We start from the raw sequence: 17546 nt of genomic DNA on the forward strand, positions 1-17546 counted from the left end.
TCTTGGTTCTTTTAGAGACACAGCGAGGGGACTCCAACCACAGTCTCCCTCGTTGCCACTAACTGGGCCACACACACCCCACTTGACTGGCATCGGTTGAGCACCCTTTTGAAAAAGAAAAAGATGCTTTGCATGAAGCACTCTCAAAAATACGCGTGCCTTTCCCGTCCCCTGGCTGACCCAGGGGAAGAAAAGTCCTCTGAGAGCCATGACTTGTTCATCTTGGTTCTTTTAGAGACACAGCGAGGGGACTCCAACCACAGTCTCCCTCGTTGCCACTAACTGGGCCACACACACCCCACTTGACTGGCATCGGTTGAGCCCCCCTTTTGACAAAGAAAAAGATGCTTTGCATGAAGCACTCTCAAAAATACGCGTGCCTTTCCCGTCCCCTGGCTGACCCAGGGGAAGAAAAGTGGTTCTTTTAGAGACACAGCGAGGGGACTCCAACCACAGTCTCCCTCGTTGCCACTAACTGGGCCACACACACCCCACTTGACTGGCATCGGTTGAGCACCCTTTTGAAAAAGAAAAAGATGCTTTGCATGAAGCACTCTCAAAAATACGCGTGCCTTTCCCGTCCCCTGGCTGACCCAGGGGAAGAAAAGTCCTCTGAGAGCCATGACTTGTTCATCTTGGTTCTTTTAGAGACACAGCGAGGGGACTCCAACCACAGTCTCCCTCGTTGCCACTAACTGGGCCACACACACCCCACTTGACTGGCATCGGTTGAGCACCCTTTTGAAAAAGAAAAAGATGCTTTGCATGAAGCACTCTCAAAAATACGCGTGCCTTTCCCGTCCCCTGGCTGACCCAGGGGAAGAAAAGTCCTCTGAGAGCCATGACTTGTTCATCTTGGTTCTTTTAGAGACACAGCGAGGGGACTCCAACCACAGTCTCCCTCGTTGCCACTAACTGGGCCACACACACCCCACTTGACTGGCATCGGTTGAGCACCCTTTTGAAAAAGAAAAAGATGCTTTGCATGAAGCACTCTCAAAAATACGCGTGCCTTTCCCGTCCCCTGGCTGACCCAGGGGAAGAAAAGTCCTCTGAGAGCCATGACTTGTTCATCTTGGTTCTTTTAGAGACACAGCGAGGGGACTCCAACCACAGTCTCCCTCGTTGCCACTAACTGGGCCACACACACCCCACTTGACTGGCATCGGTTGAGCCCCCTTTTGAAAAAGAAAAAGATGCTTTGCATGAAGCACTCTCAAAAATACGCGTGCCTTTCCCGTCCCCTGGCTGACCCAGGGGAAGAAAAGTCCTCTGAGAGCCATGACTTGTTCATCTTGGTTCTTTTAGAGACACAGCGAGGGGACTCCAACCACAGTCTCCCTCGTTGCCACTAACTGGGCCACACACACCCCACTTGACTGGCATCGGTTGAGCCCCCCTTTTGACAAAGAAAAAGATGCTTTGCATGAAGCACTCTCAAAAATACGCGTGCCTTTCCCGTCCCCTGGCTGACCCAGGGGAAGAAAAGTGGTTCTTTTAGAGACACAGCGAGGGGACTCCAACCACAGTCTCCCTCGTTGCCACTAACTGGGCCACACACACCCCACTTGACTGGCATCGGTTGAGCACCCTTTTGAAAAAGAAAAAGATGCTTTGCATGAAGCACTCTCAAAAATACGCGTGCCTTTCCCGTCCCCTGGCTGACCCAGGGGAAGAAAAGTCCTCTGAGAGCCATGACTTGTTCATCTTGGTTCTTTTAGAGACACAGCGAGGGGACTCCAACCACAGTCTCCCTCGTTGCCACTAACTGGGCCACACACACCCCACTTGACTGGCATCGGTTGAGCACCCTTTTGAAAAAGAAAAAGATGCTTTGCATGAAGCACTCTCAAAAATACGCGTGCCTTTCCCGTCCCCTGGCTGACCCAGGGGAAGAAAAGTCCTCTGAGAGCCATGACTTGTTCATCTTGGTTCTTTTAGAGACACAGCGAGGGGACTCCAACCACAGTCTCCCTCGTTGCCACTAACTGGGCCACACACACCCCACTTGACTGGCATCGGTTGAGCACCCTTTTGAAAAAGAAAAAGATGCTTTGCATGAAGCACTCTCAAAAATACGCGTGCCTTTCCCGTCCCCTGGCTGACCCAGGGGAAGAAAAGTCCTCTGAGAGCCATGACTTGTTCATCTTGGTTCTTTTAGAGACACAGCGAGGGGACTCCAACCACAGTCTCCCTCGTTGCCACTAACTGGGCCACACACACCCCACTTGACTGGCATCGGTTGAGCCCCCTTTTGAAAAAGAAAAAGATGCTTTGCATGAAGCACTCTCAAAAATACGCGTGCCTTTCCCGTCCCCTGGCTGACCCAGGGGAAGAAAAGTCCTCTGAGAGCCATGACTTGTTCATCTTGGTTCTTTTAGAGACACAGCGAGGGGACTCCAACCACAGTCTCCCTCGTTGCCACTAACTGGGCCACACACACCCCACTTGACTGGCATCGGTTGAGCCCCCTTTTGAAAAAGAAAAAGATGCTTTGCATGAAGCACTCTCAAAAATACGCGTGCCTTTCCCGTCCCCTGGCTGACCCAGGGGAAGAAAAGTCCTCTGAGAGCCATGACTTGTTCATCTTGGTTCTTTTAGAGACACAGCGAGGGGACTCCAACCACAGTCTCCCTCGTTGCCACTAACTGGGCCACACACACCCCACTTGACTGGCATCGGTTGAGCCCCCTTTTGAAAAAGAAAAAGATGCTTTGCATGAAGCACTCTCAAAAATACGCGTGCCTTTCGCCTCCCCTGGCTGACCCAGGGGAAGAAAAGTCCTCTGAGAGCCAGGTCCACATTGTCAGTGGACAGACACGTGTGCTTATCTGCCAGCAGACCCCCAGCAGCACTGAAGACAGGTTCCGAGAGAACGCTGGCTGCAGGACACGACAAGATCCTCAAGGCGTACGTGGCGAGCTCAGGCAATTTATCCAGATTGGAAGCCTAAAATGAGCAGGGCTCAAGTTGCACAATAATGGAATCGATGTTTCTTTGCATATACTCATATATCTGTGTGTCTCCCTCTTTTTCCTTGTCCAGCTGTTTTGTTTTCACATGAGTATATGTCCTTGTCACTTTCCCATGTGTTTGTGTTATGTTGTGAGTTGTTTGTCACCTTTTGGACACCTTTCAGGGTGTTTTCTAGGTGTTTTACTGTGTTTGTGATTGCCTGCCATTGTTTCCTATGGGCTCGAGTTCGGTTCGTCGAACGTTCGACGAGCCGAACTCGAGCCAGACCCCCCGTTCGGCGAACCGCCTCGAGCCGAACCGGGACCGGTTCGCTCATCTCTACTTCCTACATGACAGGAATGGTGGTCGATAGCACATCCGCTCCATTTATTCTTATAGCAGTGCCATAGACCAACGCTGGCTGTCTCCGCTGGTCCCTACAGAATGTATAGAGGGACAATACACATGAATGACCACCACTCAGAGTACACAGGGCCTCATCTCATGGGATTAGAGGGGGTCGTATTGGACGGAGCCCCCAAGTGTTCAGGAAATTTATTCCATAGATAGGAAGTAGGTTTTAGACTTGAGAATACTCCTTTAAGAAAACAAGAAAAAAACAAACACGTTTAAATGCATAAATATTAATAAGCAGTGCTGCCTATGAACAGTGTACATTCAGTCCCTGCAGAGCGTCATCTGAGGAGGTAGGTCAATTTGTGTCTAGGAACTAAAGTCTCCGTCTGAGCTTGTGCCCGGGCTGTTATTCGTGCTGCACAGTGTAACCAAGGAGACGGGTGTGCAGGGGACGTGCTCCTCTCCGGACCCTGTGTAAGTTGTGAGCCCTCTGTAGCAGTGTGTGGCCGGGTACCGGGGGCTGCACGGTGCGGACTCCCGGGGATGTGGGACATTATGGTGTCAGCTGTAGGCGGCGACCTATGAGAAGTGCAGGTTGCTATGGATACAGCTGTACACACTGTTTACATTTGCTGCAGTTCCTTCATTGTAGGATGTGTTATTTATTATCAGTATGTAGAGTAGTGACCCTCTGGCCGCCATCCTATAAGGCTGCTTTCACACATCCGGCTTTTGCAATGCGGCACAATCCGGCACTTTGCAGGAAAACCGCAACCGGTTTTTTTTGCTGCCGGTTGCGTTTTTCCTGCATAGACTTTAATTAGTGCCGCATGGGCTTGCGTTCGGTCCGGTTTTTGCCGCATGCGGCAGATTTAGCCGATGCGGCGGCCGGATGGAACGTTCCCTGGCACGTTTTTTGCTCCAGCAAAAAAAAACGCATGGCGCCGCATCCAGCCGATGCGGCGCTTTTCCCAATGCATCCCTATGGATGCCGGATGCGGCGCGATGCGGCAAAAACCGCATCCGGCCGCCGCATGCGGTTTTTGCCACTGCGCATGCTCAGTAGCATGCTGCAAGCGGCAAAAACCGGACCGGCCGCATGTAAAAAACTTATGCAAAGGATGCGGTGTTTTCACCGCATCCGTTGCATAGGCTTCACAGCCGGATTGAGCCGCAGAGCTCAAGCCGGATGTGTGAAAGTAGCCTAAGGGGTGTCATGGAGTCACTAATATGTGACCCCTGGTGCACAGGTTTTTTTATAATAATAATAAAAAATTATTATTCTTAATATTTATTCATTTATATAGCGCTATTAATTCCACAGCGCTTTCCATACATTGGCAAGTTAGATACTTTTAGACATTTTGGTCATGTCTTTTAGAACGATTTTATCCCCTAATAATGAATTTTGGTTATAGAATACAGAGCATTACCCTTTGAATATTATCAAATTGCTATTGATATAACATAGGATTCTGATCACTGGGGGCCACAGATGAGACCCCGCCCTACTGCTGTGCATGGAGCTGCAACTTCATTTAAAGGGGCTGTCCAGGCTTGGGGCTCAAGGCTACAGGCTCTGTGTCACTCCTATGTGGTCGCTCTTATGTGTCACTTTATGTAACTACAGACTTGTGAATCCTCACATCGCACAGTTGGACTTCTCCAATACCAGGAGGGCGTGTGACAAGTATGTGGTTTCTGTACTTCCAGGCACATTTTGACAAGACATGTTCACCCTCACTCAATTCACTTGTATTGAGCAAGGTTGTTTGTGTTTAGTCAGCATGTGTGCACATACTGTACAGTCATGTGAAAAAGTTTGGGCACCCCTATTAATGTTAACCTTTTTTCTTTATAACAATTTGGGTTTTTGCAACAGCTATTTCAGTTTCATATAACTAATAACTGATGGACTGAGTAATATTTCTGGATTGAAATGAGGTTTATTGTACTAACAGAAAATGTGCAATCCACATTTAAACAAAATTTGACCGGTGCAAAAGTATGGGCACCTCAACATAAAAGTGACATTAATATTTTGTAGATCCTCCTTTTGCAAAAATAACAGCCTCTAGTCGCTTCCTGTAGCTTTTAATGAGTTCCTGGATCCTGGATGAAGGTATATTTGACCATTCCTGTTTACAAAACAATTCCCGTTCAGTTAAGTTTGATGGTCACCGAGCATGGACAGCACGCTTCAAATCGTCCCACAGATGTTCAATGATATTCAGGTCTGGGGACTGGGATGGCCATTCCAGAACATTGTAATTGTTCCTCTGCATGAGTGCCTGAGTAGATATGGAGCGGTGTTTTGGATCATTGTCTTGCTGAAATATCCATCCCCTGCGTAACTTCAACTTCGTCACTGATTCTTGCACATTATTGTCAAGAATCTGCTGATACTGAGTTGAATCCATGCGACCCTCAACTTTAACAGGATTCCCGGGGCCGGCATTGGCCACACAGCCCCAAAGCATGATGGAACCTCCACCAAATTTTACTGTGGGTAGCAAGTGCTTTTCTTGGAATGCCGTGTTTTTTTTGCCTCCATGCATAACGCCTTTTTGTATGACCAAACAACTCAATCTTTGTTTCATCAGTCCACAGGACCTTCTTCCAAAATGTAACTGGCTTGACCAAATGTGCTTTTGCATACCTCAGGCGACTCTGTTTGTGGCTGCTTGCAGAAACTGCTTCTTTCGCATCCCTCTCCCATACAGCTTCTTCGTGTGCAAAGTGCGCTGTATTGTTGACCTATGCACATTGACACCATCTGCAGCAAGATGATGCTGCAGGTCTTTGGAGGTGGTCTGTATATTGTCCTTGACTGTTCTCACCATTCTTCTCTGCCTTTTTGATATTTTTCTTGGCCTGCCACTTCTGGGCTTAACAAGAACTGTACCTGTGTTCTTCCATTTCCTTACTATGTTCCTCACAGTGGAAACTGACAGTTTAAATCTCTGAGACAACTTTTTGTACCTTCCCCTGAACAACTATGTTGAATAATCTTTGTTTTCAGATCATTTGAGAGTTGTTTTGAGGAGCCCATGATGCCACTCTTCATGGGAGATTCAAATAGGAGATCAACTTGCAAGTGGCCACCTTAATTACCTTTTCTCATGATTAGATACACCTGCCTATGAAGTTCAAAGCTCAATGAGGTTACAAAACCAATTTAGTGCTTTAGTAAGTCAGTAAAAAGTAGTTAGGAGTGTTCAAATCAAGAAATTGATAAGGGTGCCCATACTTTTGCACCGCTCAAATTTTGTTTAAATGCGGATTGCACATTTTCTGTTAGTACAATAAACCTCATTTCAATCCAGAAATATTACTCAGTCCATCAGTTATTAGATATATGAAACTGAAATAGCTGTTGCAAAAACCCAAATTGTTATAAAGAAAAAAGGTTAACATTAATAGGGGTGCCCAAACGTTTTCATATGACTGTATATGAAAGTCACAGTTACGAGCCATCCCTGTGCCTACCAAAGAAGCCTGACTGCGCTGTAAGGATTCACAAGACTGCAGTCCCACAGAGTTAAGGCCCCGTCACACACAGAGATAAATCTTTGGCAGATCTGTGGTTGCAGTGAAATCATGGACATATTGTTCCATTTGTACACAGCCACAAACCTGGCACTGATTGTCCACAATTTCACTGCAACCACAGATCTGCCGCAGATTTATCTCTGTGTGTGACAGGGCCTTTACTGTAGATTTCAACCCCAAGTCTGTACAGCCCCTTTTAAAGGGAAACTGTCCTCAGGTTTTCGCTCCCTCATCTGAGAGCAGCATGATGTAGAGATAGAAACCCTGATTCCAGCGATGTGTCACTTACTGAGCTGTTTGCTGTTATTTTGATAAAATCATTGTTTTTTCTGCTGTAGATCTAGCAGTTATACAAAGCTCATTAATATGTTGGACTACCTGCAGCATGCCAAGTAGTCCTGTAATGATAACCTGCTGATGAAACAGTGATTTTATCAAAACTACACTAAGTAGCCCATTAAGGGAAACACCGCTGGAATCAAGATCTCTGCCCCTATATTATGCTGGTGACAGATTCCCTTTAAACCAACCAACATGTGCAGGGAAATATGCGGGCTCAGTGCGCAAGCCTGCTTCAAGGACACGACCCAGGATGTACTTAGCATGTCAGGGGTCGTTAAGTTGTTAAATCCACCACATGGCTCTAAAGAAAACAACCTTTTTAATCAGTGCTAATTTTTATAATCGTGGAGAGAAAGAGATGCTGTATCATCTGGGCGCTGCCGTGGATAGATTAGCACACGATCACAGTAGGTTCAGGAACGATCTGTCCCCTTCTTCAGATATAATCACTGGATGTCAGCCCTGACCTTTATAGGGGTCAGATAGTGACATAACAATCTGATGCAGCATATTTATAGGGACACATCCTCATGCAGCTTTTTACCAGGCAAATACCATGACCTGCAAATTCAGTGTGATATTTCACATAAATACATGTAGCAAAGAGTGAAAAACAAAACAATTTTTTTTATATGTAAAAAAGAGAATTTTTCTTTTAGAGGAATACATGTCAAGTGCATTTGTATAAATAAGCATATTTAAAATTATGAGTAAAATCCATTAATGAAGAAACAATGTTCAAATACCCATCAGTAATAAAGTATTATCCAGTTGGTGCTACTCTATTACATATTCTCTCTGTTTTCACTTTCTGGAACCAAATTGGATCATTTAAAAATCCAGAATCCCTAATAATGAACCGATGCGGGTGTTTCTTGAGAATTTGTTCCAATATTGTAAGTGGCAAATTTTGGGGAGCATTCAATCAGAATATGTCAAGCTGGACTATGATTCGTTACCCCATTCCTAATATTATTTCTGTGCCTGTTTATTCTGTTGTGAATTGGTTGGATCGTACTGCCCAGATATTGGAAGTTACAGCTACGTTCCAGTAGGTAGACCACAAAACATGTACTTAAGGTTAAAAACTGACTGATAATTTTTTTTTTTTTTTCCAGTGGTATTTGATTGGACTTGTTTGCAACTGTGTGTGACCATTGCAGAACATTGACATCTGGGAACCCTGCACCCATAAGACCCCATTAGTGTTGGAAAAAGGGATAGCTCTTCTTGTTTTTTTTAATCAATATCTTTATACAGCCGGATGCAGTGTGATATTTTAACATCATATTCCTCCTAAAAACAATACAGTTTTAGTTAAATTAACAGATAAAAAAGGTTCTTTTCTTACACCAATATTAATTTAGTATTCCCCTAATATTACTATGTGAACTAATAGAAGTAGTAATAACGCTATATTTGAAACTATTATACAGTGTAGACTCTCTTTTTAGACATCAGTTTCTCCCTATCTTTGGGTCTACACACTCGGTTTGTTTCAATTCACTGGTGCTCTTATAAGCATCCCTCAATATGTCGATGGGATAGCCCTTTTCTTTAAATGTCTTCTGCAAAATACATGTTTGGATTTTAAAATCCTCCTCATCTTTGTACTTTTTATGGATGCTTCAATACTGGTTATAAGGCACGTTTTTAGTCCATTTTGGAAAATTCCTGGTAACTGTTTACATCCACGCTTTTAAAATGAGTGGCTGTGCAAATCTCCCTATTATTGTTTTTGGAAATCACTAACTCCAAAAATTCAATATGGGTTTAAGAATAGGAAAAAATAAATTCTAGACCCCATGAGTTTTATTCGGATCATTCACAAAGGATTGTGCTTTCTCAACAGACCCAACACAAATGATAAAAAGGTCATCTATGAACCTTTTGTAATGTAGAATGTGACCCATCGGCAGGAAGGACCGTCCGATGAAAAAGGACTCAAAATGCCACATAAAGAGATTTGAAAAACTGGGGGCGAATCTTGTCCACATGCCACAGCCCCTAAGTCACCTCTTTGAACGAGAAAATGTGGTTTAATATAAATTTGATACTCCGTAGAATTAATTTCCTCTGATAATCTGGCATGGAGTTGTCTTAACTTAACAAATATTGGATAGCCTCCCTTCCTAAACAGTGTTCAATGTTGGAATACAATGCACAAAATCCAAAGTGGCAAAAACACAGTTTGGAGGCAGCACAAGTTTTTATCAACTCCAATATTAAATGGGATGAATCCCGTATATGTGAGGCTAGATTTATTACATATTATTGGAGGAATAGATCAATGTAATGGGAAAGATGTGCAGTGATCAGTTTCACCCCCGAAATGATGGGTTGACCCAGGGGGTACGTTTTCTTTGCATCCCGAACAATTTTCCTGGCAGTTGTGACCGAAATTTTTGTTGGTCTACCTGATCATGGTTTGGTTTTTACAGAGCCCCTGATTTTCCATTTATTAATCACAGTTTGAACACTGCTGACTGGCATTATCAATGTCTTGGATATCTTTTTGTATGCCTTTCCTGTTTTATACAGTTCAACTATCTTTTCCCGTAGATCCGTTGACCATTCTTTTGCTTTCCCCATGACTCACAATCCAGAAACGTCAGTGGCTGGATGAAAGATGCAAGAGCCTGTCTGGATCCCAGAAACTCACTCAGCTTTTATGTACACACACTGATTACAAGCAAACAGGTCACAGGTGAGGATGTTACCTTTTATTAGTTATTCAAACCCATTTGTGTCAACTTCTGTGCATGTTATCAGGCCAAAATCATCAGGGTATGTGAACTTTTATTCAGTGTCATTTGGATGTTTTTGGTTCTCATTATGATTTAAAAAGAGAAAACACAGTAGTTGGACAATAAATGACTTCACCCAACCACTAACTATGAGTGGAAAAAACAATTTTATGTTATCATTCATATTCTCTGAAAATACATTGCTAGTGTGTATGTGTGTGTGGGTAGAATTGCAAAATAGGGTACCAGGATGGGACATTGCTAGTGTGTGTGTGTGGTGGTGGTGGTGGGGGGGTTGAATGGCACAATAGAGGACCAGAATGAGACATTGCCAGTGTGTGTGTGTGTGTGTGTGTGTGTGTGTAGAATGGCACATTAGGAATGAAGGGCCTGGACTAGGGTCACTACAGCAGGACGTTGCTCCTAGCAACCAGGAAAACAACTGCTGTAGGAAGGAGGGAAATAGGAGTGCAGCAAAGCCCAGACAGATGTTGGTGGTAGGGGACTCTATAATTAGGCGGACAGACAGGGTCATCTGTCGCCGAGACCGTGAATGCCGAACAGTGTGTTGTCTGCCGGGTGCTCGGGTTCGGCATATTGTGGATCGGATAGACAGATTGCTGGGTGGGGCTGGGGAAAACCCAGCGGTCATGGTGCACATTGGTACTAATGACAAAGTTAGAGGCAGGTGGAAGGTCCTTAAAAATGATTACAGGGAACTAGGAGAGAAGCTGAAGTCCAGGACCTCCAAGGTGGTGTTTTCAGAAATACTACCGGTGCCACGAGCGTCACTAGAAAGACAGCGGGAGCTTAGGGAGATAAATATGTGGCTTAGAAATTGGTGCAGGAAGGAAGGGTTCGGGTTCATGGAGAACTGGGCCGACTTCTCAGTCGGCTACAGGCTCTACGGTAGGGACGGGCTGCACCTCAATGGGGAAGGTGCAGCTGTGCTGGGGGAGAAAATGGTCAGACGGATGGAGGAGCTTTTAAACTAGGATCGGGGGGGAGGGAGGGTAGTGGAGCAAATAAGGGGATAGATAGAGCAGATAGAGACAGGGAGACGGTAGGGGTCAATGAAGGATTAGGGGGGGATGGGACATACAAGGAACGTAGGGAGGCTAGGAGTAATAAAGGTGTTAATAGGATTAAATGTCTACTGGCAAATGCAAGAAGTCTTGCAAACAAAATGAATGAATTGGAGACTCTTATGTCAACCATGGATTATGATGTGGTGGGCATTACGGAAACCTGGCTGGATGAAAGCCATGACTGGGTGACAAACATACAGGGTTATAGTACATTTAGGAAGGACAGGAAAGGCCAAAAAGGTGGTGGGGTGTGTATATTTATCAAATCTAACCTAAAACCTGTGTTGTATGATGACATTGAGGGGAACAGCAACAATGTAGAGTCAGTATGGGTAAATGTACATGGGGAGGGGAATAATGGAAAAATGCTAATTGGAGTTTGCTATAAGCCTCCTAACATACCTGAACAAATAGAGGGTGAAATGCTGGAACAAATTGAAAAGGCAGCTAATAATAATAATCGGGTTCTTATTATGGGGGATTTCAACTATCCAGACATACAGTGGGACATAGAATCTTCTGGTTCTGCTAAAAGCTGTAAGTTCTTATCTACCATTCAGGACCATTTCCTCTCTCAGATGGTAGATGAACCGACCAGGGGAGATAATTTGCTAGATCTGGTCCTGTCAAATAGACCGGATACAATTTCAAATCTACAGGTCCGGGAGCACTTGGGCACCAGCGATCATAATATGGTAAGCTTCGACATAATATTCAATAGAACATTTCAAAGGGGGAATGCTAAAACCTGGAATTTTAGGAAAGCTGATTTCAACAAATTAAGGGAAGAGCTTAAATGTGTAGATTGGGACAGAGTCATGGTAACTGGGGATACCGAACATAAATGGGGTAAGTTTAAGGATATACTGCTAGAGTCCTGTAAAAAACTTATACCCTCTGGTAATAAAATGTCCAGGAATAAAAAGAAACCACTATGGATAAATAAGACTGTACAAAGTATAATAAAACAAAAACAAAGGGCATTTAACATCTTAAAGGCTGAGAATACAGAAATAGCATTGCAGGAGTATAAAGATATCAATAGGCAATGCAAAAAAGAAATCAAACAAGCAAAACTAGCTACTGAAACAAAAATCGCCAATGACATTAAAATAAATCCCAAAATCTTTTATAAATACATTAATGCCAAAAGGAAAACAAAGGATAGTATCGGACCCTTAAAATATAACAAGTTAGTTATAGAGGACAAACAAAAAACTGAGATATTAAATAGGCATTTCTCATCTGTGTTCACCAAGGAACTGACTGTACCAGGGATCATTCAACAAGTGAAAAATCAAAGTCCACCACCCGATATAATTAATTTAACACAAGATGAAGTACGCCTACGTCTGAGTAAATTAAACATTGACAAATCCCCAGGGCCAGATGGCATTCATCCACGAATATTGAGGGAATTGAGCTCCGTAATCGACAGACCGCTGTATCTCATCTTTTTAGACTCACTTGTAACAGGGTTGGTGCCTCAGGATTGGAGGATTGCTGATGTGGTACCGATATTTAAGAAAGGTAAGAGGGTAGATCCAGGCAACTACCGTCCAGTAAGCCTGACATCAGTAGTATGCAAAGTTTTTGAGGGCATTTTAAGGGATGACATGCAAAAATATATTGCAGAAAATAATATGATAACTGACAAACAGCATGGATTCATGAAAGATAAGTCGTGTCTAACCAACCTGTTGGGGTTCTATGAGGGGGTAAGTGCAAACCTGGATATTGGTAATGCAGCTGATGTGATTTATTTGGACTTTGCAAAGGCATTTGATACTGTACCACATAATAGCCTTATACTAAAGCTCCAGAAGCAAGGACTAGGGGACACAATATGCAACTGGGTAAGGAATTGGCTAAAAGATAGGAAACAAAGAGTAGTCATAAATGCTACATTCTCTAAATGGGCTATAGTCAGCAGTGGGGTGCCGCAGGGATCTGTGCTAGGACCAATTCTTTTTACTCTCTATATTAATGACCTTGTGGATGGGATTGATAGTACAGTGTCAGTCTTTGCCGATGACACCAAACTATGTAGGATATTAAAAACTGACCTGGATAGTACAATATTACAAAAAGATCTGGATAAGATGTCAGAATGGGCAGATACTTGGCAAATGAGATTTAATGTTGATAAATGTAAAGTAATGCACCTAGGACGGAGTAATCCTATAGCTGCGTATACATTAAATGGAAGTAAACTCGGGACTACAGAACAGGAGAAGGACTTGGGTATTCTAATTACAAATAAGCTGAGCAGCAGCACTCAATGTCAGGCAGCAGCTGCTAAAGCAAACAAGATTCTAGGGTGTATAAAAAGAGAGATTAGATCCCGTGATCCCAACGTATTGTTACCCCTCTATAAATCACTTGTAAGGCCACATCTGGAATACGGGATCCAGTTTTGGGCTCCACATTTTAAAAAGGACATTCAGAAGTTAGAGTCAGTTCAAAGGCGGGCAACTAGACTATTACAAGGAATGGAAGGCCTCCCATATGATGGCAGATTGAAAAAGTTAGATATGTTTAGCTTAGAAAAAAGACGTCTCAGAGGAGATCTCATTTATATGTATAAATACATGTGTGGTCAATATAAAGGACTGGCACATAACTTATTTCTTCCGAAAACAATACTGAGGACCAGGGGGCACTCACTGCGAGTGGAAGAAAAGCGATTCCGACACCAAAATAGGAAAGGGTTCTTTACAGTTAGAGCGGTCAGACTGTGGAATGCCCTACCACAAGAGGTAGTAATGGCAGATACTATAACAGCTTTTAAAAAAGGGCTGGATGATTTCCTCAGTACACAAAACATTGTTGGTTATAAATGACTTAGTGACTAAATGTACAACTGGTGGAGGAAGGTTGAACTAGATGGACCTAGGTCTTTTTTCAACCTAAGTAACTATGTAACTATGTAAAAAAAAAAAGGATGGGGCATTGCTACTAGAAGAGGATCAGTAAAGGAGACATTAGTACAAGAGGAGGACCTGCATGGACACATTAGTAAAAAGGGGATAAGGATGGGCACATTACTACAGGATGGGGACATGGATGGAGCACATTAGTAAAAGGGGACAAGAAGGGGAACATTACTTCAGGATGGAGACAAGGATGGGGAACATTAGTTAAAGGGGACAAAGCTGGGGCACATTACTACAGGATGGGGACAAGAATGGGGCACTTTAGTAAAAGGAGACAAGGTTGGGCACATTACTACAGGAAGGGGCACATTATTATAGGATAGTGCACATTTGTAATTGAGGACAAGGATGGGCACATTAGTTCAGGATGGGGACAAGAATGGGGCACATTACTACAAGAAGCAGAACAGGATGTGCATATTACTACAGGATGGGCACATTACTACAGGATGGGACAAGGATGGGGACATTACTTCTAAAAGGGGAACACGATGAGGGACATAAAAAAATATGTTGGCCAAAATTACTATATTGCTTACAAGAAAGGGATAAAATGTAAAAAAAATAAAGCATAACATTTTTTTACCATCAAAAATGTTTTTTTTTTATGTATTTAAACAAAGAAAGTGCATGTTTGTTATAATAAACGAGCAAAAATTGTTCAAAAACAGTGATCGAAAAGTGTAGAGAAAAAAAAATGGTACCACTAAAATTGTCACTTTGTCCATGATAGCGACAGGGGTTATCACATGAGCCTTCGCTACCATGGAAACCATCGGCTCCCCGTGATCGCATCATTGGGCCGCTGATAGCGATGGGGAACGGCGAAATCCCCATTGTGGCCTTTTAGATCGCCCTGTCACATTTTGACAGCGCAATCTAATCTAAGAGGCAAGCAGACGCAGGTGGATCGTAGATCCACTCGCTCCTGTTAGCCTCACATGTCTGCTGTTCATATCAGCAGACATGTGCGGTGATTGCACGGTGGCTCAGTGGTTAGCACTGCAGCCTTGCAGCGCTGGGGTCCTGGGTTCAAATCCCACCAAGGACACCATCTGCAAGGAGTTTGTATGTTCTCCCTGTGTTTGCGTGGGTTTCCTCCGGGTACTCCGGTTTCCTCCCACACTCCAAAGACATACAGATAGGGACTCTAGATTGTGAGCCCCAATGGGGACAGTGTTGCCAATGTATGTAAAGCGCTGTGGAATTAATAGCGCTATATAAATGAATAAAATTATTATTAATTATTATTATTATTACCGCGACATGACCGAGGACGTACCAGTCATGAAGGGGTTAACATTGGTGCAAGTGCAATCTGATTTTTTTTTTTTTTTATCAGAGTGCACTCAACATATTTATAACACTGCAAAAATACAATGTGTGAACATTAGCATTAAAGAAAACAAAACAATACTTAGAGGAGTAGCAGGAATAAAATAGGAGCAGAAAATTGGCCACTTGGACCTGGTGTGGTGGTTCAAACTGGAAAAGATGTATGGATGTGAATCAAGAATTCGGAACTCCTAATACATCAAAAACCAGAAAGGAATGGAAAAGAGGATCTCACTGGAAATTTCCATCACATTTCATTAGGCGAAAGGCAGTTTCCATTGGTTACAAAAGTACTCAGCCTTGTAGATTAGTTTTCTTTTACATTTCTTCCCTTTTAATTTCCATTGTACATAGTGGGCCATCAGATTGATTGATTAATGTTAATCCTTTGTTCTTTTATGACCTTTGAAAACCTATTAGTGTGCACAGTGTGGGGTCACAGTGCTGGTACATGGCCTCATAAGAGCACAGAAAACCCTATAAATGCTGCTGGGATCAGCTCACCTACTCATTGACTTTCATGGCTGCATTGACAGCAAAGTGAAGTCTTTTAGATAAAAGTCTCTGCCTCAGTTTATATTGAAAATAAAATTCATGGACTAGGATTTAAAATAGTTTAATCAAGCTTCTAGTTCTTAGGGGTCTGCAGTCTGCAGTGGGGGTGCAGTACCTTGTAGCTCCCTGATGGCTTCAGGGGCGCTACAGAATCATGCCTTAGGTTGAGTGATACAAAAAAAGACAGTTTGCACTCTGATAATGCTAAAGTATGGAAGCCATGAATGTGTGAACATGGACCTGCATTACTGCTAAGGAAAATCTAAGAAAAATGAGATATTTAGCATATAGAAATGGCCATTTGTATATCTGCCCAGTTGCCCCTTCACGGCATATCTCGTAACTGGGTACCTAACGCTATATAGCGTTATGTCTATATAGCAGGTTCCTACTTGCCCATACACAGGAGGTTTTTAACCCAGAGAGAGGCTTCAGAATAGCGTTAGGTACCCAGTTACGAGATATGCCATGAAGGGGCAACTGGGCAGATATACAAATGGCCATTTCTATATGCTAAATATCTCATTTTTCTTAGATTTTCCTTAGCAGTAATGCAGGTCCATGTTCACACATTCATGGTTTCCATACTTTAGCATTATCAGAGCGCAAACTGTCTTTTTTTGTATTTTATGTCATGTTCAGTTAGGTTGAGTGATAGTGACTGATCCCAGCAAAAGCTCCACCCCATGACTGAAACCCAAGGTATTTACTGCATTTACCTAATCATATAAAGTATTTTTTTAAGATTAAATACATGGAATTTTATTTATTTTTTTAAATTATGTTAGTGATGCACGTTGCATCATTTACAGCACATTGGAAAGGGTTGAATATCAAAAAATGACATGACAGGTTCTCTTTAAGTCAAATGGAGTAACAGATGGCTGTCATCTATGGTAGCGAGTAAACGATGTGGAGGAGGTACAACATCTGGTACCAGAATAATATAGTGCTCTGCCAACAGAAAGATCAGGTCTTATCACTTCTGTCAACATACAGTAACTATACATTCAGGTCCAAAAGGCCAAATGTACTGTAACAAATATACCGCTGCACTCTGGGATGCTAAGGTATGAAAACATGAATATAGGAATTTGGACATGCACTGCTGCTAAGGAGATAAAATAAAAAATTGAGACACCTAGCTCATAAAAAGGCCAGTGTTATGTGAGCCCATCAGCCAGTGTCAAGGCGTATCTCTGTTGCTGGGTACCTACCTATATATATGTACCCTGTTCGAAAAGCCAATAATTTTTTGGGTGGGCAGGTACCTGCTAATAGAAAATTAAAAATCAACTTAAGCTGTTGGGAACAAGTGCCCAGTCAGAAGCCATGACCCTACAATCTTAGATGAGAAAACTCACCGCAGTTTTCTCATTTCAAAGGCCAAATAGTCCTCCAGTATTCCCTCCTAACCCATCCTCGGTTACACCTCCTTTGTGAAGACACTCCGGAATCTGAAATGCTACCCTATTAAAAACTCTATAACATGCTCCCATAACAGTAACCGCATCCATATTTTTTTTTTTAATGAACAAAATGTTTATTTTTTTGCAATAGAGAATCCTATGGAAAAACAAAGAAAACCTCTTTCAACTAGAGCATGCTACATTTTGGGACAAAACAACATAGAAGTAATAGCTTCTCACTGCTATAGCAGATATCAAAGGGTTAAAGGG

At 43.0% G+C, this 17546-nt stretch overlaps 1 protein-coding gene across 2 annotated transcripts in view; it reads left to right on the plus strand.

Annotated features, from left to right (window-relative positions):
- The first annotated feature begins 3729 nt into the window (after positions 1-3729).
- C9H8orf48 (chromosome 9 C8orf48 homolog) overlaps positions 3730-17546 on the plus strand; it is a 60943-nt gene continuing 47126 nt past the window's right edge. Inside the window, exons 1-2 of one of the 2 annotated variants that reach the window (XM_075322699.1) lie at positions 3730-3786; positions 9769-9913. The gene's annotated coding sequence lies outside the window, so the exon portion shown is untranslated. The remainder of the gene's footprint in view (positions 3787-9768; positions 9914-17546) is intronic. The other variant, XM_075322700.1, reaches the window with a different exon arrangement.

Source organism: Anomaloglossus baeobatrachus, chromosome 9 (assembly GCF_048569485.1).
Source record: "Anomaloglossus baeobatrachus isolate aAnoBae1 chromosome 9, aAnoBae1.hap1, whole genome shotgun sequence".
NCBI classification, from domain to species: domain Eukaryota; kingdom Metazoa; phylum Chordata; class Amphibia; order Anura; family Aromobatidae; genus Anomaloglossus; species Anomaloglossus baeobatrachus.